The sequence below is a fragment of the Ictidomys tridecemlineatus genome, chromosome 5 (genome assembly GCF_052094955.1).
Source record: "Ictidomys tridecemlineatus isolate mIctTri1 chromosome 5, mIctTri1.hap1, whole genome shotgun sequence".
Taxonomy (NCBI): Eukaryota; Metazoa; Chordata; class Mammalia; order Rodentia; family Sciuridae; genus Ictidomys; species Ictidomys tridecemlineatus.
This window is the reverse complement of record NC_135481.1, coordinates 131,050,391-131,072,822: the sequence shown is the minus strand read 5'-3', so window position 1 is coordinate 131,072,822 and position 22,432 is coordinate 131,050,391. Positions and strand designations below refer to the sequence as shown.

The 22,432-nt window shown below is 36.3% G+C and overlaps 1 long non-coding RNA gene across 1 annotated transcript in view; it reads left to right on the top strand.

Annotated features, from left to right (window-relative positions):
- Window positions 1–22,432, top strand: part of LOC144377586 (uncharacterized) — a 95,007-nt gene that overhangs the window by 46,839 nt on the left and 25,736 nt on the right. The window lies entirely within an intron of this gene.

Below are 22,432 nucleotides of genomic sequence, written 5' to 3'. Positions count from 1 at the left end.
CACCTCTATGAATTTAAATAATCCTTGATTGTCCTGATGCTTCATTGTTGAGAACTGCTAGAAAATCACTGAACTGTCAGTCCACTATTATAAGAAGAGAATTCACAGACATTTAAAAAATGACTAAGGAATAATGGGGTGATATAATGGCAAAAGAGAAGGTTGGTGGCTTGAGATAACGGGAGTTCTTTTGAATTGTTTATTATGCACTTTTGTTCTGCAGTTGGATGCAAAGTACTTTGTGATCAAATAAATAAAAGTTACAGGTCAATGTAAAATGATTCTTAGTCATAATAGTAATCAAATAGCAAATGATTTGGCCAATCATGCATATCTATAGGCTTTGATGTCCTCCTTTGTAAATGAAATAAATAGAATTTCAGGACTCTTAGAATAAGTATAACAAGTTTAATGTAGAAAGATGGAAAACTAAATGGCTAAAAAATTTATTTACAGATAACGACTCATTGTGTTCTGTACCATCAAAATGACACTCTGATATTTTACTATTTTCAGAATGATTTGACGTATATACTTACTCCTGTATTCTATGTCAGCGACTTTTTGTAATCCAAACTTAGCTGTGGTATGGAAATATGTACTTGAGATTTTAATAATTAGTACTTGAAATTACCAGGTGGAAATAAATTTGATGTGTCAACTTTCTAAATGTGTTTCCTTGCCTTTAAATTCAGACAATCATGATTATGTAATGGGTTTTGTTAACTCATGCAAACTCAGCATGTTCATGGCTTTGTGGTCAAAACCGATATCATATGCAAAGTGGAAAGTTTGTTCCAGGTACCTCTGGAAAATATCTCTATTATTTGATGAGTCAAGCAGAACAGAGAGGCCACTAGATCCCTGGTGGACATGAGCTTATTGTGTGCATCTAAGAAACCTAGCTTTTATTTGGTTCCTTTTAGCATCAATTAGTCTATTATTTGCCAGAAATAGCAAACTAAAATAAATAACTGAGAAGGCAGCATCATATGGTATCCGAGCATGATACGTAGAATTGTGCAAATACAATCCCTTAGCATTTATTCTCTTGGGAAGTTCTGGAACACAAACACACGAAGAAAAGGAAAAGTCAGCTTTTGTCATTCACCAGAGATTTTATTCTAAATATCTGCAAAACATGGAGGTTTTCATTTTCCCCACATTAAAGCAAACTCAAGTAGCTTCAAACCAAGCATCAGTTGTTTCCCTGCCATGAGAATAATAAGACCCTCTACGTCATGGGGTTGCTATGAAACCAACAGAAAAGATGCCAGTAAAATATTTAGCGTGGGGTTTTAATGCCTGCCACACAGTGATAGCTCCATAGTGTTAGAAATGTAGAGGGGAAGGGCATGTTACCACATACCTCAGGTGGCCTAGGTCACCCAGACTCTCACAGAGAGTTGCTTGCAAGCTTACAGTCACATGGTAGCAGAGAGGCCCTCAAAAATGGCATGGATCCCATAGAACAATTCTATGCCTCATACAGCTTAGGCACAGGGGTAGAAGATCTAGAATAGAAAGATCAGGAGAGTTGGGGGAAGGGAACAGGGGCAGGGAGGAAGAGAGGGAAAAGGGAAGCACTGGGGACCGAATGAGAGCAAATTGTAGTCTATGCTTTTATATTATGTCAAAATGAATCCTAATGTTATGTATAACAAAAAAGAGCCAATAAAAATTAAAGAAAAAGAAAGAGCTAGAAGAGGAAATTAAGAGGGAGAGAGAAGAAGGTGGGGATGTAGCACAGTGGTAGAGTGCTTACCGAGCATGCCTGAGGCTCAGGCTTCCATCCTCAGAAAAGAGATGCCAAGGGAGCAAGCTAGTCATGATATCTTCATCTCTATGGATGGACAAAGATTATGGGGTAGATCAAATTAAGATAATGTTTAGTTCTTTGAACATTTCACTCATAGAAAATATGGTCAAGTTCCTGTCCTCAAGTCTGGTAATTCAGGCTCTGGACTCAGACTCCTCCTGGCTGTAGAGAGAGAGGGGGGCTGATGTCAGAGGCTGGACACACACATAAACCTGAGCCTCCCTGAGAGGCCATGCCATGGATGGGTGATGGCCCGGAAGGACTTAATAAGCGATTCAGGATTCAGTCATTAACATCAGAAGTAAAATCCAGAGACTAGGTCATCTTTATAGCAAAACATTAGAGGGGATTCTAGAATGGGATGCCTGCTTATTGCAATAGAGTGGGGTGGAATAGTATTAAGAAAAATTGGAGTGCCAGTTATATCGCATATTAAAAGTCATTTGAACTCTCCATGAGATGTGCCTATGGCTGCAGAGTTGCATCCTAATCTTTTATGTATTGTTCTATCCTTGTAGTAAACTCTCAATTACAGGGGTGCAATCTGAGAATATTCACAGGTGAAATATTTTCTTGTTTCTCTATATGCAGGGAGTGGACAGTGGTGGTTCTCAACATTTCAAAGTTCACCATCTTGCAGAATTTCCTCCCTAACTATTTGGGAGGATCATCTATAGGCAGGAGAAGCATATAACTTATAAATCAATTGTTTGAATGAAAACCTGGCACTATTAATAATTGTACTGGGACAATATGACTGTGTAGGTCAGTGCAATTGTCACTCCAGTGCTGTGGAAGCAAGTGTAGCCACACACTCAAAGAGAATAGAAAGCAGAAGAAGTTTTAAATGGTCTGTTCACCACAATTGCAGGAATTCTGGGGAAACTGAGAAACTTGATTGACAGAGTTCCTTAGAGGGCACTGAGATTGAGGCTGCTGGGTAATTCTAGATGCAGTCTGTGTACTCCTTGATAACTAATGCTATAAATAGCAGCTTCTGTTCATTAAACACCTTAATACAAATCTGTGCTAGAGTAATTGGGAAGAATGGTCTACAGGGTAAGATGAGAACTCTCTGCTCTAATGTAGTCACTATTCCCCAGTGAACCATTTAGCAAATAAAGTGTGAACTTTATAAATAAAATGGAATGAGTCCTTTCCACAGCTGTGGGCTGCTAGGAAGATACCAATTCACATTGGTCAAAGGGATGGGAAAACAGTACTGTTTTAGGATTTTTATATGATTCTCTGAATCAGCATTGTAACTACTGTTCCCATTTTCTTTCAAAGACATACACATTAGAAGGACTTTTTTTAAAAAAAAAAAAACCCTGCACTTATTTACTTATTTACTTATTTACAGGTAGCCAAAGTCATTTCACAGAAGGCTCTGAGGTAGAATTAATTATCCTGGTGAGATGTCCGGCAGAATCATTGTGGGGAAAACCGTTAGCTGCCGTTGTTATCTCACAGAATTTTAGAGTTGGAGGGACCTTAGAGTCTGGATTATTGTGTGTGACCTTTATTAGACAATCTGACTATTCATCATTATTTGGGGCTTTGAGAAAATTGTTGCCTTCTCTGATCAGCAGACCTCCTCATGTTTCCCAGTTCATTGCAGCTGGTCTTATGGGTCATTTTCAGTAGCTTGGAGTGCTAACGACTATCAGTAATTACTGTGCTATTGTCTCTGTAAGATGTCAGTTCCCAACACGTGTGATATGATTTTATGCATCTGTACAGCATAAAACAGCCTTTGGCATCAGGGGAGGGCTCACCCTGAGACCTCCGATCAAAAACCGAGCTGCACACTACCCAGCTTCTTTGACAACTGCAGACCAAGGAAAACAAATACCTGTTTTGTTTGTAGTCTGCTCACACCACAACCAATACCACCGCCAGTTGTGTAAACAATTGTCCCCACACACTAACAAGCAATCTATTCTGCAGTGGATACCAGCTGACCTCTAATCCTATTCAGTTCCAACATAAAGATACCTGGAGGTAGCCTCAGATTCCACAGGTTGAAGGCCGCATCCCCAAGACTGACCCCCTTTCCACTCAGATGTCAGTAGCCAGCCCCAGGTCATTTTACTTGTGCTCTAACTGACTATACATCAGAATTCCCACAACCCCTTCTTGGGTTTGATTAAGTTGCTTGAGTGGCTCACAGAGCTCAGGAAGACATTTACTTATGTTTGTGGTTTATCAAAAATGATATTATAAAAGATACAGAGGAGGAGATGCAAAGAGTGAGGTGTATCAGAGGGGGCATGGGGCTTCCCTCTTCCTTCTCCCCCTGGAATAGCTCTCTGAGCCCCGCCTTTTTTTTTTTGAGACTTCACTGCATGGGTTGATTGCTCAGAGACTGGGTGGGGAAGCCCACAAGGCCTGTCTTTTAAAATGCTGCTTGGTCTCTCTGTGTGGTTTTCCTTCCTCCAGGGTTTGGGGCAGGACCCCTCTGGCAGAAGGAGATCTTATGACCCAACTAATGTCTGATAAAGGTTGGTCTGAGAATGTACCAGGGATTGAATCCAGGGATGCTTTACCACTGAGCTGCAGTCCCAGACCTTTTAAGCATTTTTTTAAAATTTTATTTTGAAACAGTGTCTCCCTAAGTTGCTAAGTGCCTCTCTTAAGTTGCTGAGAGAATAACTTTGAACCTGTCATCCTCCTGACTCAGCCTCCCAGTGGCTGGGATTACAGGTGTGTGCCACTCCACCTGGCAAAATTTGTATTTCAAAAAGCAGAATCATCCTGGCTCCTGAGATTAGTTCTTAGTCAAAAGATATAATATTTAAAATGTGTTAAAATATTTTAAAAGTAACAAAATGTTAAATATATCCATTTCTTGAGAGGATCACTGATAATTTTAGAAACTCTAATTTTAATATCTCAAGTAAGGTAATCAATAACTCTAAAACAGTTATTAGATGTTTTTTCTACCAAAAAAAGATATAAAGTTAGACATAATTTTTCTTTGGTATGTTCTTAGTACCCTTTTGATATGTCCTGGCATTCTTTTTAAATGGCTTAAATATACTTTTATGTTTATGTATAATAAATGTGATATTTTTAGTTTGAAGTAAAAAATAATTTATAGTTATAAACCAACTTACTTTAAGGCTTGCAATAATTATTTTAAATTAGAAAAGAGTTTATTATTTTGCAAGTGTAACTTATATAAAGACACTCTTTCATTGACTTATCTCTGTCTCCTCAGCTTTTTTAATGTTTAAAAGCAGGCTCCCTGCTTGCAGTTAGTTATATGCAATCTTTAATTTTACTAGCCTACCTCCTTCTCATGGATATTTGTTACTGGATGCTATGTAGACCACACCAAAACCAGTATGATTTAATGCTCTCCTTTAGAGGCAAGTGTATATTACTTAGATATGGGGGGCTGTTCCATGAGAATGGCTCTTGGGCAAAAGTTCTGTGTGATTAAAGAGAAAGAGGAAGATAATTCTTACAGATAGCTATCTTAATTCAAAATCTTGAAAATATTAAAAGGAATTTTGGGAACATATTTGGATTTCCATTAAATAAGAGACTTGGCATCAAACTGATCATTCATTCCAAGGTGCAGAGTTGTAGAAAGAGGTTATTCAATTTTTTTTAGTAAAATAATCTTATATTCCTATTTGTTCACATAGGAAATACTTATTCAATAGAGCCCATATATCAGCTCACTGCCATCTTTCAGGAGTCAATTGCTACTAGGAATTATGCTAAACCATCTTGGACTAATTACTCAGAGTATTTGAAATTGAACATAACTAGAAATAGTTACTTAACATAAAAAGACCTAAAATGCTATCATAACAATGCAATTTCTTGAAGGATTAAAGACATGAATAAATCAATGTGAAATATACCTCCAAGAATATTTGCCTTTATTTAAATAACTGGCAACACTTGTCTGAGGTGAAAGGAAGTACCTCAAACCAATAACCATTGTAAAACACACAGGTGCTCTCTGAACCTAATAAGGTGACTCCTCTAAGTTTTCTTTACAATGTCAAAACTAGTGATCCATTTTGGGCTATTTACCATTCAGATTTGCCTGACCATGGCATGATGCAGAATAAATTGGATCAATTGTAGATACGACTATAGACAAATTAGAAACCCTGAGAACTAAGTCAGCCAAAATTTGGCTGGATTTGGTTACTACGAATATGAAGATGCTGTTTTGTTTTCATAATATTTATACATCCCTCCTGCTCTAGAAGACTGATGAGCTTTACTGTGATTGTAGGGATAACCTGTGTAAAGAGGCCATGATCGCCTATGAAACTTGACATAATAATATCAAAGTTTTCATAAAAACAGCATATTTAAAACATCTCTGAGGTGGAAATATTAAATCCCTTCATATTTTATAATTGCTAATTTGAAAATGACATTTCTTATAAGATGAAGTTATTTGGAATTTTAAAATGAAAATATGCCAGAGACACATCTTGCCTTTCTGAATAATGTGAAATGAAAAAAACAGGCTATCTCAAAGCAAATATTATATTTCATTTGATGAATGCCGAAGAACCAAATTCATTTTACAGTCAAATAAAACTTACAGTTTTTTTTAAAATCAGTATATTGTGTAGTGGCTTTAATGTAACTGATAATTTTACCTTTTTAATTATAATGTAATTTGCAATTTTTTTTTTAAATTTTTTTCTGAGTTTCAATCAGTCTTTGGAAGTCATTACTTAGATTATCTTTGGATTTTTACCTATATTCATATTATTGACCTAACATTTTTTTGCAAAATAGGGAATCTAGAAAAGTATCCCCTATATTGATGTTTTCATTATGTATCTTAGAAAATGAGTCACAAAGCAAGTAAGATATGAGATTTTCAGGTAGATATAATTTTATTTGTCCTTCCAGTAAGTATTAATAATGTTATTTAAACATTTATTTATTCACTCAGTAAACAACAATTGAATTGAATCATAATGACGTGATAAGAAAAATCAGAACAAAATGCTTTATGACTTAAAACATCTTTGCCTCCTAGGAGCAAAGAAAGAATGCCCTGTATGTTCACCATAATGTCTGGTATTTTACATCCACATCAATTCTCAGCCCTTGTTTTTGCCAAAGTTATCTACATTAGTATGGGTCTCAGGTACACAATTTTGGGGAGATAAGTAACTATGCCTCAGATCCTGGCCAAACACCTGATTCTGTTAAGTCACATAAATGGAGATGTTATTGGAGGTGAGACATAAAACAGAAAACAAACAAACAAGCAAAATCTCTCAAATTGTGTGCTTAATGAGGGTTCAGATGCACGCAGATGTGTCAAGTAAAGATGGGTGGGTGTGGTAGCAGAGGAGGGACAGCACACACTGAAAGGAAACCTGCATGTGGAAAGTCAGGCTTCACAACCTGAGAGCTTGCTTTGAGTGAATAAGAAATCTGTGCTGGACAAAGTAGATTCAGCAATAAGAACTCATTGATGGGAGGAAATAGTGATTGTGAGCCTAGGGAGGTTAATGTCTCAGTCCATCCCATCACCACATCCTTGATGACAGGAATACTGTGCAAGAAAATTAACTCTATAGCAATGATGGGACTCTGAGGGCCCCACAGAGGTATGTTCATATACAGTGAGAGCTATTCAACCTTTTGCTTTGAGCAGGACTGCAAAGCTATTGTAGTGGCATGAGGATTGAGGTCAAATGGGGGAGGGAGGCACAGAGAACTGTGGCCACGGAAGGGCAGAGAGCAGAGCTCAAGGGTTGGTATAGAGTATAAAGGTTCTGGGGATTGCAGAGGCCACATTTAACTACAAGTGTGAAAAGTCTGCCTTGAAGGATTGATTCAGTTACTGCAGAGGACCTTAGGATCCTGGGAATTGGAGGATGAGGAGGTACAAATGATCCTGGACTAGAAAAATTTGCTTTTAACTCTTCTTTGATAACTTATACCCCAACACTGGCAAGTTAAAGAAAATTCAGGCAGCATAGAACTGCCTAAAATATATACATTTTTAATTCTTCAGCTTTTTGCAAATTGCTGGATTACAAAATTATTAATGGTAGGGAGGTTTTATTACTATCATTTGTGAGTTATAAAAATGAAAAAAAATCGAAACAGAAAGTTGGATTCAGAAAGATAAAGTATGCTATTAAACTATAAAGTCACAAAATAAAGGCTGGGCTTAGGTTTAAATTAATGGCGCCTAACTTCAATGTCCAAGCTATAACATCAATGAGGATTACAGATGTAGTTTGTTCAAGCTATTGCTGCATGAAAGATTATGAAGTGGAGTGGAATAATTGGAGCATCTATATAAATTTATAAGGCCCATTACTGTGTAGATGTGAAGGTTTCCTATTTTCTGAATAAGGCTTTTCCTTCCTTCCTTCCACCTTTTATTCCTTTGCTGGAATTGATTCCAAGGCATTCAAAGCATGTGTCCTTCCACTGAGCTACCCCCTAGTCCCTAAGACTGTTTCCTTATGCAAAATCATGTTGAATTTTATCATCAATGCTTATTTTATATAAATTGTTTGTAAAATACCTATCAGCTTTTTTTTTTTACAGTGTGATTTAAACATGGTACTTCACAATTCAAACTAATATGTTGTTAAAATGCAAGCATTAGACCTTTACATATGCAAGCAATATCCTAATATTTGTTCATTGTTTTTATGCTGAAATACTTATATAGATATAAAACAAGTGAAAATGCCTGGGACAATTTGTGCTTCATATTGTAAACAAATAACAGATCTTTTGATCATGACAAGATTATATGTAGACTGAATATAAAAAATTAGGCCATAAAGTATAAAGAAACAAAGTAGTATAGAACAGAAAAAAATGTTAAAACATTTAGCATTTCAGTTTTTATAATATCTACAATAGAAAACATTTTCTAATCCAATAGTGCAGATTGAAGATAGCTGTTTGACTTTAAAAATGAAAGCCCATGAACAATAGTATTAAGAAAGGTATTTTGGATTATATTCTAAACTGTGAGTCAATAGGTAAGGGAAAACCCATGGACTCTGAATTTGGACAGTCTTGAATTTGAATTGTGCACTAGATATGATACCAGACAAGCTCACTGATCCTCAATTTTATCATCTGCAAATTGGGCATAATACATAAATTTGTTATATGTAATAATGACAAAAGGAGATGATATATGCAAAATAGCAAGTATATGGTACAACATACAGTAGAAATTTAACAAGTCATAAGAATTATATGCCATATAAAGTATGTTTATCTAAATCTTTCTGGAACAAAATATAATTTTCTTCTTTCCAATTACTAGCTATCATTTGAGATAAATCTCATTAACATGAAAGAATACAGACACAAAGGTCACAAAACCTATTATTCCATTTTTATAGTATCTCAGACAGGCCAAAACTACAAAGATAGAGAAAGATAAGTTTTAAAAAGAAGCTGGAGGGAGGTGTGTTAAGAGTACACAGAGGAATTGGTGTGTGGGGGAGAAACTACTGTCTATCTTGATAGTTGTGTGTCACATACCTTATTGGCAGAGACAGATCACAGAGCTGTACTTTAAAATAGCTGATTCATTGTATGTAAACTGTACCTTAATTAAAATAATTTTCAAAATTTAAAAAAAAATCTACTTACTGTTGATTAAGCAGCTGATAAAATAATGTCCAGAAAGGAATCGGAGACAGTTAGGAAATGTACGTGACAGGTGAAGCTTTTGTTTGCACACTTGGGTTTTGGACCTAATGTTTGCAGCTGACATGCTCAGAGGAAGCATATTTGTAAAACCTCTAAATGAGATCAAGCTGATATTCAAGTAATAAAACCAGCAGCAATCACTAAAAAATATACAATGAGAAACTGAAGTATTATTGGAAAAGATGACACTAAAATACACTGCAGGATTATGGGGAGAGGGGGAGGTACACCCACAGGAGGTAGACACAGGTTGTGCTCCAGATGTCCAGAAATAGGAGCAATGTATGGTGATGAGTCAGCACCGGAATCTAACAGGTACTGGGTGGTGTCGCTCCCTGTGAAGCTACGGGTACATAGTGATAATGGTAGCACTGGATCACAAGTTTCCTGTAAACTTTTTATGAGAATGTATGTTGTTCATCAAAAAGAACGAATGACCAAAATACCCTTCTAAGAATTTGAAAGGTTAGCTTGAACTGTTCCTTCCCTCTCCATTATAATAAAAAGCAAGCAGAAATAGCTCCAAATTATAGCCTAGATTATTCACTTAGGATATTTTAAAAGGGTAATCAGGAAGGTGTGCTGTGGAGGGAGGTAGAACACTCCAGTGGGAGGCAGGGAGTGGGGGTTTTGAGCAGAGTCAGAGAGATAGAACTGAAGTGTGTTCTTTGCCACTTTGTCACTGTGGGAAAATGAGCAAGTCCTCTGCAGACCGACTCATCCAGAGCACTGAGCATAGTGAGTGGCACAGACTTGGGTCAAAAGAGACTGTTGCCTTGGTGGAAGTGGGAATGTGGCTCCTGGTTCTCAGGCTGAAGAAAGTAAAACTAAGTCAGGGTGTCAGCTGGACATTCTGAAATCCACAGCTCTGTTAGTGCCATTGACTCAGTGTGGCAGGGACTCCAAGACAGGGCTTTCTGGTAGACCTGGTGATGGGCAGGCTCCTTCTATCAGGAGCGTTGGTCCCCGAGGCTCTTGCACAGTCTTGCTGAGTTTTCCTTAAATCTGATATGCTTCTCCCAAGCTTTCTTCCTCCTTTTTCTCCTTCACCTGGGATCACAAATGCTTTGTGGTCTGTTGGTTTTTCCAGCCTCTCCCACTTTCATTCCCTCTTTTCAGAGGACCTTGACTAATTCAGAAGTCACTTGTTACTATTATTGTTATGAATATGCTGTTTCTTCAGGCAACAGTTGTTAATTTTAGGAATATACCTAGTGGGACATCTATGGAGATATTTCAAAGAATAGGGATTCTTTTTTTAAGACAATGGGTGGATGATATCAAGGTATTCTTGAATTAGGTGGTTCCAAAGACTTCAGACATGCTCCAGAATGTGATTAGCAGAAAAGAAACGAGGGAAAGAAGTTCAATTTCCAGTATGGATTCCTTTTATCTTCTTCTGATTATGTTCCTTTTCCCTTTTAGACTAACACCAAGTTCTTTTTACCTTTAGGAAGTAAGCAATGAAAGCATTAACCTGATTCCATGGGGGTGGTGGGTGGAACCTAGATTTTTACTGAATCACTAGAATGGAAAAATTCAAGAACTTCTGAGATAAATGTGTCTTAAGCATTCATTTTTGTCTTGCAATTCCAAATCAGATTTCATAATTGTGGCCGGAAGAGTAGAGTTAGAACAGGTCCCAGTGTGAATTGCAGTCTAGGTCAAGGCATTCTGATCTGAGAAGTCCAATTTATTTAGAAAAGTTCATTTATGAACATCTGCCCACCACTATCTCAATATTGTGTTATTTTGAGGACAGGGAAGTTATTCTTAAACTCTAATTAAAGATCCCTTTTTAAGGTCTCCTCTAACGTCTCCAAAGATGCAGAGAACAACTTTGTTCAAGATTGTAATTAGGTCACCCTTTTGTATTTTTGTTCCAGTATAAAGGACCAATTTTATTCATTAATTTGTGTATTCATTTAGCAAATAATTTTAGCCTATTTTTGTGAATTTCATTATTTCTGTTGTATTTCTTGGACTCTCTCCAAGTATACTAGAATCTTTTTTTTGAAAAAATGTATTCTAATTTGTTATATATGACAGCAGAATGCATTGCAATTCATACTACACATAAAGAGCATGATTTTTCATATCTTTGCTTGCATACAATGTATATTCACGCCATTAGTGTCTTCTTCATACATGCTCTTAGGGTAGTGATGTCCATCTTTTAAAGACTGATGATCAATATTATACACTACTATACAAAGAATCTAACTAATTGAGAGGATTAGATGCTAATCATTCTATTTTGATGTTTTGTTACTTCCTAAAATTTTATTCACCTTCATTACTCTAATACTACTTGCAAACATCACCCATGTGCCAACCACAACACAAATAGATGCTAATATTTCACTTGTGACCCAATGCTGCCTCCAGATCTCTTTCCTCTTAATTATATTTGGTTATCTGTTTAGTGGTTTGTTGTATGTCCATCCTATTTTGCAACCTCAGTATCAGCATCTGAGTAATTTTTTCATAATATTTTTTTCTTTAAATTCCACTTTTGATTTAGTTAAAATCAGTTTGATATCTGTTATCCAATATCCTTCTATTCACAATTCCCTTTACCCTTCCTAAACTCTGGTAATCCCTCTTCTACATCCTGACCAACAGTTTTAGCTTTCATATATAAGAGAGAATAGGAAGTATTTGTCTTTCTGTGTCTGACTTATTTCATTTAACATATTTCTTCCAGTTTCATCCATTTTGTTGCAAATGACAGAATTTAATTCTTTTAATGGCTGAATAATATTCTATTGTGTATATAAATCTATATTTTCTTTTTTTGCATTCCATAATAGGTATCAAAAAATAGTTGCATAGAAAGACCAGTGTTCCACAACACAGTGGGGTGACTATAGCTTACAATAACATTTTATGAAGAACTAGAAGAGTCAAAGTCTCTGAATACAAAGAAATGAGAAAGACATGGAAATGTTAATAGCCCTGATTTTATCAGTTTCTTGATTTGATTTATATGCATGTGTTGAAATATACACTGTATCCAAAAAATATGTGCATTTATTACATATTAATCAAAAAATTAAAGAGTCACCATGATGTAAAAATAAAGGTGAAAATCCATACACTGTCATTTATTTATTACATGCCTTTGGGTAAATTATTTTAACACCTTCATTTCCTGATCTGGAAAATGGGGATAATTCTAACCAAATGGAAGTTTGATAGGAAGAAATGGCATGGAACTTGTAAGTGACATAAAGTAAGCGTTCAAAATCTGAGCACCCCTCATGTGGCTGCAGTCAGTCATTTCCTTTATGTCCACTCAATCCTAATAAAAGAATGCTTTGCAAGTACCTTGCTGAAGAAAATCTTTGAAGAGCTCATAAAGGGAATATAGTCTTTGCTCTCTTGGAAAAGACCCATTTAACTGATTAACAAAGGCAGGATTAGGTATCATATCCTTTGTGTTTTTGCTTGGGAGCAGGGCTACAGAAAAAACTGCCATCCCCCTTTGACATAGAGAAAATACTCCAACACAAAAGAAAATGGTTTCATTTTCTGGAAAGAAGGGGGGAATATTTTCCATGAGACCAAAGGAGAAAAGACTAATGAAGAAAAGCTCAGATAAGAGAAAACCTCATTTACAGAAGAGCTAACTATCAACAGTGAGAAAACACTGTCATGTAGAAGAGCTAAATTAGTTCTGAGGGGACCCAGAACTACAGCTGCTACAATGAAAGGTGGAAGAGAATCGAGAAAAAAGGTTTACAAACTCTGAAAGGCACTCAGGTGGAATGGACTACATCAGGATGCATCAGCTTCAAATCCCAGAGGCTGGAAAATCACTTTGCTGTATGAAGAACTCAATCAGTGAAGGTACCCTGCCTTAGACCTGGATTTCTAAAGTTTACCTATAATGCAGAGCAGGAAACTCCCTGAATGGTTTTCTGAGGACCATTAGAATAAGAAGAGGGAGAGAAAGCCCTGAGCTGTTAACCAGGTGGAATAGAAAAAAGCTTGCTCTGTGGTGTATGTGTGATTGGCATACAGTATCCAGTCACACCCCTTCTTGTAGGAGGTTCCATGCTTTGAAGGCACTGGAGTGGGAGTAGGGCAGTGCACAAGTCATTTGTGGTTTTTGACCTTTAGAAGCATGAAAGTTGAAATAAAAATGACTGATAAGCAAGCAAACTTTAGGAAGATGATTAAGTAGAAAAACTGTCAGTTTAGAAAGTGCTGTGAAGAAAAGCAGTTGAGGGACTGTGATGGGGACAAGAGGTGATGGAAGAAGAAAAGTTTTCTCTGAAACTTCCCTAAGGAGCTGCTGATCATGAATGTGGAAGCTTTATAAAATAAAGGAAAAGGAGAGCTAGAAGATAGGTAGATAGATGATAGATAGCTAGGGAGGGAGGGAGGGAGGAAGGGAGGGAGGGAGGGAGGGAGGGAGGGAGGAGGGAAGAAAGGGAGGGAAGGAAAGACAGAAGGAAGGAGAGAAGGAGGGAGGGAAGGAAGGAAGCAGGGAAAGAAGGAAGGAAGGAGGGAAGGAAGGAGGGAAAGAAGGAAGAAAGGAGGGAGGGAAGGAGGGAGAGAGGAAGGAAGGAAGGATGGATGTAGGAAAGGAAGGAAGAAAACCAGATAAGCAAATAGAAGGAAGAGCACCTAAAGTCATGATCTCTCGATGTGTTCTTGAAGATGAAAGAAAATCCTTATGAAAATGAGATTGGCTCTGAACAAAGCCAGAGTGGTAGTTTGGACAATTTAAAAATTTGAATTTACTCTGATGGAAATAGACAGTTAATGAAGGAATCTAGGGCAAAAAAATACCTAATTTATGTCACAAGAAAACTGATTTTTAAATTCTGGATTTTAGTTTAAAAGAAAATCTAATATTAGCAAGAATGGCACAATGACTTTCTTAATATTCTTGATCTAGATTGGTGGTTTTATCCTTTTTTTCCTCTATAGGCAAAGCTATTTTTATTATAATTAGTGTTACTATGGTTACTAATTCCAAATCATCAGCATGTGAATTATATACAGTGTGACTCTCCACCTCTAAATATTTCAGTATTTCCAAAGAAAAGGGAGTTTCTCTTATACAACTCCAATGTAAATTATCAAGTTTATGGAGTACAATGGTGATACATTACTATCCAGGACACAGAACATATTCAGATTTCCCAGTGGTCTCTCTAACATTCTTTACTGCACTTTCCAGATCTAGAATCAATTGCAGGTGCACTGAAATTGCAGTAGTTGCCATTCATCCTTTGTCTCCTTGGTTTGGAAGAGATCTTGTCCTTCGTCTTTCATTGACATTTTGAAGAGTAGAGACCAGCTGAGGTGCCAACTCCAAAGCCCTTCAGTTTGACATTAGCTAATGAATTTTTGGCAGGAATATCACAAAAGTGATTCTCTTTCACAGGAACAGTACAGAAATTATAACCGCACTATATCACATCAAGAAATATTTGACATCACTTTGTCCCTAAATTGGTGATACTCGCTCTATGTATTTAAGGTGGATAAATCTGTGAAGTTTTTCCATGGAGAGGTTTCATTGCATGTCTTCTTCTTTCTCAGAGAAGACTTTGAGAACCTGTTAATATCCCGTTTTCTATTTAATTTTTATTCAACAGTATTTAGTACTATTGATAATATAATTCTACCCAAGAAAATTATTTTTATAGTGGTTGGTTTACTTTTTATAATCCTTACTGAATCCAAAAAAAACCAAAGTGCCAAAGTGGTTTTTTTTTTTTTTTTTTTTTTTTTAGAAAACAATGTCTAGATTCATTCTTGGCACTGTAAAGTATGGAATATTGCAGGGTAGAAGTTAATAATCCTTCCATGTCATTTTTATTAGTTCTCTTTCCCATGTATTTAAAAAAATACTTACTTCTTTATCTATTTATTTTTTACTCTCAATATGAACTCATGAATTCTGGTTTTATGAATGATTTAAAATCTGTCCCTATATCAGTCATTTTAAAATATGCATCATCTCATGTTTGGCCAGCGGGAGCTCCTTCAAGGTAGCCATTTGCATTTTCAAAATGTTTCCAGCAGTTTTTGAGCACATCCTTAATTTTTGGCATACATATTCTATTTATATATTGTTTCCCCTGCCATAACCTGGTTAATTTAGAAGAAAATTGTTTTTGTTTTAAGAAAACTATATCTAGACTCATCCTTGGCACTGTGAAAAGTATGGAATATTTCAGGGTAGAAGTTAGTTGACCAGAAATTGTTGCAGTCATTTGGTTGAAAGATCACAGTGGTAGAATCTGAGGTGAAGAAAAAGAAGAGTCGGAGACAAAAGGACATACAAATGCACTCTCATGCACCCACATGTATACATACATGTATATATAGTGTGTATGTGTGTGCAAGGACACATAAAGATATAGCAATTGTTGATAAAGATTGGATATTGAAGGTGGGAGATTTGAAGCTAATCCCTGAACCAATAGTACTGGTATGTATGTTTCCCTCCTTTGATGTACCTTCTAGATGCACACGTTGATAATCTTACGTACTGACAGCTGGCTATTGGATGTTATCTTTTTGTTGACTGTACTGGATGTGACCAAACTTGAATCTGCATTTGTAGGGTCATGCTCATGCATTACCATGACAACCTCCTAGGATACAGCTGCATGATGGCTTCAGTGTTTCTTTCTTGTGAATAGAAGCCTCTGGAATCAATGGTTTGAAGGTACCTTGGAGGTGACCCAGCTGGATCCAAACAGATCCGGGAACCTTGTCCTTGCCTTTAGAAATAGGGATTAATGAAAGGAATATTCTCGGATCTTCCTGCAAGATATAATGTTGAAAAAAGTTTGAAATGTGATGAAAGAAAATGCCTTTGTGAATGAATAACAATTGGTGTTCCTATTACAAATATATAATTCAAAGTGGAAACACAGGGATTTAGGAAACCAGTATGGGGAAACTACATGATTTATATTTTGACAAATGTGACAATTAGTTCACGCCATTTCCTTTCATATCTAAAAAATAGTATTTTATTTATTAAGAAAACTTCAGACAATAAATATTTATTTTTCCTCCTATCTTCTTCAGCCTGCAGATTAATCATTGTTAAGGCCTATAATTAAACTACTGTAATATGGCCAAATTTCTCTGAATATTTTTTGTGTATTATATATATGATTAAAGATATATATATATATATATATATATATATATATATATATATATATATATATATATTAAAGCTATTCCATGACTCATAAATTAGAAAAAAACTGCTTGAGAAGAGAGATCTGATATGTTTTTGGGATGTGAAATATAATTGACTCTAAATGACCGGCTTTATACACTATTGATCTTTCTTTGGATCCAGTATTCTTTGTTTAGGGGACACCGAGTCCTTGTCTTTTTCTCCCTGGATGTCTATTTTGTTGATTTTGCAGCTCAAAGCATATTTCTGCTTGATCTTTATTCTCTGAGAAGTCCTTGAGTAGTTCTAACCTCTCAACCCAGAAGTCCTCACTGTGAATTGCTGACCCTTCTATAACTTTGCACCATTCATTGAAGAGTTATGTTTTCTCAACTGTGAAATGAGGGTATGACAGTATTTAATTTATCATATTGCTCTGAGACTTCAGGAGAATATTCTGCAGGATGAGTTGCCATAGGTTTCAGGGCTTAGTAGAAACTGAGTAAATGGCAGTATTATTTGGATAATAATGTAGTTAGTATTTTGCAATTGCTAATCATGTGCAAGGTCTACATATAATGCCTTACTAGTCTCTTCTCCTTAGGTATTCACAGCTGTCTTTTGATGTGGGTGACATTAATAATCACATTTGATATAGAGTATATCGAACCTTACAAAAACCTTAGGAACTAGTCCGAGGCAGTGCTGGTGGGGCTGTGATTCAAGTCAGCTCTACCTGATTTCAAGGTCTATGATTTCACTTAGAATGTCATGCATCCTCTGTCCATCCTGATGTCTGGTGTATTATAAAAGTGAGAACAGCTACTTTCATGTCTGTTAATATAATAGCTAACACTCATGGATCACTTGCAATTCTGAATATCACCAACTATAGATAGAGTTGCAATAGAGTCCTTGTAATCTGTGAGCTACAATCTTTACCTGGATCACCTTCTTTAATCCCTCAACCACCATATGGATCAGAAATGAATTATTTCTATTTCACAGATAAAAAATCTAGGAGTTGGAACTTTCAAGTGCACTGTTCAATGTCCTCGAGTGAAAAACTGGAGGCAGCCACCGGAGACAGGTCTGTCTAACTCCAGGCCCCTGCATATTTCCTTACCAGAGCTGTGAGAGAATAAATTGCTGTTGTTTTAAGACACTGTTAGGCAGACCTTGGTTATGACCACCCCTGAAAACCAATTCACATGTTGTCCTCCCCTCATCTTTTAATTTTACCTTAGAGGTCCTGAGATAAGAAAAGAGGTTGGTCCAGGTATATTTAAAATCCAACTTTAGGGAAATTGAATATTAACCTTTGCAGTTTGTTATGCTGAAAGAGACCTTGAGCTAAGAATACAATGCAGTATTTTATTATCTTAGCCTTAATATATACCGGGCTCAACCCCACTTCTCAATTTCTGGGGGATGAATACCCTAATCATTTGTGATTACAATTAAAGAAAAAGGAAAAGAAAGGAAGGGAAAAGGAGGAGAGGGTGGGGAGGGGTGGGGAGGGGAGGGAAGGGAGGGAGAGAAAGGGGATTTACAGAGAGAGTAAACACAGGGAAGATACTGCAATTCCAGGCAGGAAATAAAGGATATGGGGCATGGAATATAAGAGGCATAAAGCCAAAATATTTCACAATAAAACCTAGAGAAAATGAGGCCTGATTCATTTTAAGGAGTGATGTGGGAAAACAGTTTAAACACAATTATCCTCTGAAGTCCACAAACCTGAAATCAAGGTGTCAGCAGGACCCCAGTTCCTCTGAACACTCTAGAAGAATCCTGCCTTCCTTCTTCCAGCTTAGATGGTGACAGCTTGGCAGCATGACTTCTACCACATCTGTCCCCACATGGCCTTCTTCTCTCTTAGATTTTATCTTCTCATCTTCTTACAAGGATACAAGTCAATGGTTGGGGCCCATCCTAAATCTGAAATAATTTCACATTTAAATCCTTAAATATTTATATCTGCAGACACCTTGTTTTCAGTAATAGTGGACACAAATTTTCTGAGGGTCGCTATTCAATCCTCTACAGAAGAAATATCTGTGACTCACAGCACACAATTATTCCTCCAGTGGGAGGCCATCTATATCCAAATTTGCAAATGGTGAATCTCCTAGAAATTTTCTAAGTAGAACCCGTGAAGCCAAAGGGAGGCAACAAATGAGATCTTCTGTGCAGAGAAAATCTTGAACCTCATTGAATCCCTAGAATAGATACTCCAATGTGGGCCACCCATAAAGAGAGCCTTGGACTTGAGTTATAAAATCCTGATAACATTGTTCTTCTTAAGAGATGGACTAACTTCTACCTATGAGACATTCTTATTGATTTTTTTGGGTGTGTGATGCACATAACAGATTTCTTACTTATGACACCTTCCCAAGAATATGAGATTTTCCCCCAAACTTCAGATATTTCATGGAAAATGAAACGAACCAGCAAATGACAGGTGATAAAATGCAGAAAATTCTTAAGGCTGCTCAGAATATAATGGTGAGTGATATCTTCCCCACACATTTTTCCCCTCCTTTGTTGGATAAATTTAGAGGGATCTGAGAACTATCTGGAGCTTAAATCCACAACACAGATGAAACATGGATCTCTGAAACACTGTATGAACTGCCTTTTACTGTACATACTGTTGGATACTATATAATTGAGAAAAAAGTCCCTGGTGTAAGTCATTAAAACATTAGATTATTGGTTATAGGAATTAACTCTCCCTGACTTATAGAGTAAGAGCAAGTCATAATGTTAGTCTTGCTATATATTCTTTTTTCTAAAATAGAACACAGACAAATCTACAAATCTATCCCTTTGACAACCTCAAAGGGATTTTTTGATGATTCAGTTACATGAAACATGACTTCTTGAGCTGCTGCCAGGAACACTGTAAGGGCTTATAAAAACCAAATGCTTCTGTCACAGGGTACTGCTCTTACTGTTGTGTACCAGTAGAAAATACAAGGTCCTTGTTAATTGGACATCACCTTTACCTTCCAGTCTAATGTCCAGCCTTAGTCTCTACGTCAGCCAATATTTCTTTATTTTTCTCCATTGATCTCTAGTCCCCCCACTCTTCAACAGGCATGTTTTCCCTTTCATAGTCTTGGAATTTTGCTTAAACCATTTATCTTAATGGACATGTCTTTTCCTTTCATATCCGTATATCTTGTTGATAAAATAATACTCATAGTTCATGATGGAGCTAAAATGTCATGTTTTTGTGGAAACTTTCTTAACCTACTTAGGGGGGACTGATTTATTCCTTCTCTTACAATCAGATGGTGCTTTGAACATGCATCTTTTATAACATTTAATGAGTTGCTATAGGACATTGCTTAAGGGACAGAATTTTACAATCTCTGTAAAGGCAAACATCCTAGTTACTAATCCAGGGACTAGTGTTCTCTTGTATATTTGCCTGAGTTAAAGAAAAGCAATAAAATGTTCCAAAATCTCTATTGGCTCTAAAATGCTTGGGAGTCATTTTTTTATTTCTTTACTCCCCTTCAGGAACTTACTCTATTTTCTTCGGCTCATGAACCCTACCGAATCCTGCATCCTTACTATAATCACTGAAGCTGCTGTGGCAGACTTTAATGCCTTCCACTGGGCTGATGCAATGAACAACTCTCTGGTTTGTTGTTACTTATGCCCACATCTCTTTGTTTCTTCTACACTCTTTTCTACATTACTCATAACTCCTCCATTTCTTGCCATCTCATAATTGTCTACCAAAACGCCTAATGTCTTGGTTGTAGAACTTATCTCTAATCACATCTCCTTTTTTCAGTAATCTTATCCTTTATCTTTGGTGTAGATGCTTATGACAGCCAAATTCATATCTCTTGTATCCACTACTCTTTCCAAGAGTAGTAAAATTTCATATGCCTGAAGTTTAACTCTAACTTTTCTTCCTTTCAATACTGTTACTCCACCAGTCTTTGGAACACAGTAAATGACAATGCATATTACCCAGTTTTCTATATCAATATTTTAAATAAGTAAAGGGAAAGCAGCATGAAATTGGGTAAATTTTCAGAATATGGAAATAACTAGGATAGAGAAATGAAAAATAGAAGAGTTAAATAATTAGTTAATCCATGCAGAATATCAGTGATTCCACTAGTAGGAGTTGCAGAACAGAATAAGAAAAAAGGAAAAAAAAAGAAAATTCTTAAGATTTGTTACAAAAGATTTTTCCAAAAACTGAGGTGAGCCAAACCATGCAAGTATTCTTAAAACTTCTCCTGGGACTAAGTATAATATCTGTTTAGATTCCATTGGCCAAAAGAATCCCAAAGTCAATGGAGTGAAAGACGTGTGTTTTCCTGCAGTGAAATATGGAAAAGGTGAGGAGGGAATATATCTTGTGAGCTAATTGTACATCTGCCACACACTTATAGCCAAAGAATCTAGGAAACAGAGTGTTACAATAATATTTGTGTAATATATAATAGAGGAGAGAGAGAAGTGAATTTCTAAGGTGGCAGAGAAGAGAAATTCCAAAGGGGAAATATATATAACCTAGAGATAAAAAAATCAAGGTTGAAGCTTGAGGAGGAAATGTTCTGGAAAGAATGCAGGTAAAGACAGGGAGTTAATTCATATTTGATATGCACTGGTATGTATGCTTGTGTGGAAAATTGAACTAGAAGCCCTTGAAACATTATTTTTGAACAGTGAAATCTTTGTAAATCCTGGAAATTATGCTTTATCTGAGGTGCAGCTGGCGAAGATTTTCTGCCATTCTGTAGGTTCTCTTCACACTCTTGATTGCTTCCTTTGCTGTGAAGAAACTTAGTACCAAAAAAATAAAAAAAAAAAAACCCAAACCCAAACCAAATAACCCAGTTAATACATGGGCAAAAGAAGTGAACCGACTATTAATGGAGGAAGAAATATGAATGGTCAACAAATACATCAAAAAAATGTTCAACATTTCCACCAATTAGAGAAATGCAAATTAAAACTACACTGAGATTCCATCTCACTCCAGTAGGAATGGCAGCTATCAAGTATAGAAGTAACAGTAAATGTTGACAAGGAAGTGGAGGAAAAGGTACACTCATGCATTGCTGGTGGGCTAGCAAGTTGTTGCAACCAGTCTAGAAAGCATTACAGAGATTCCCCAGAACCAACCTAGGTGCCCTTCAACAGAAGAATGGATAAAGAAAATGTTATATATATATATATATATACACACACACACACACACACAAAATAGAGTACCACTTAACCATAAAGAAGTATGACTTTGTGACATTTGTCAGCAAATGGATGGATCTGGAGACTATCATGCTAAGTGAAGTAAGTCAGTGCCAAAGAACCAAAAGTTGAAAGTTTTCTCTGATATGTGGAAGCTAACCCAGAATAAGGGGTTGGTGAGGGGAAGAATAGAAGGGTAGATAATAGATTAGACAATGGGGAGGGAAGTGATGGGGGGATAGGAAAATGAAAGACAGTAGAATGAATCTGACATCATTTTCCTATGTACATACATGAAAATAACACAGTGAATCTCATCATCATGGACATCAATAAGAATGGGATTCAAATCAGAATAAGATATATTCCATGCTTGTATAATTATCTCAAAATGGATTTTGCTGTCATGTATAACTAAAGAGAACTCATCAATTTTAAAAAAGTAAAATTATGTCATTTCCCTTTTAAAAACTATACCAAGTCTTCCAATTTCTCTTCAAATAATTTAAAATTTTCATAGGTCTCATGCG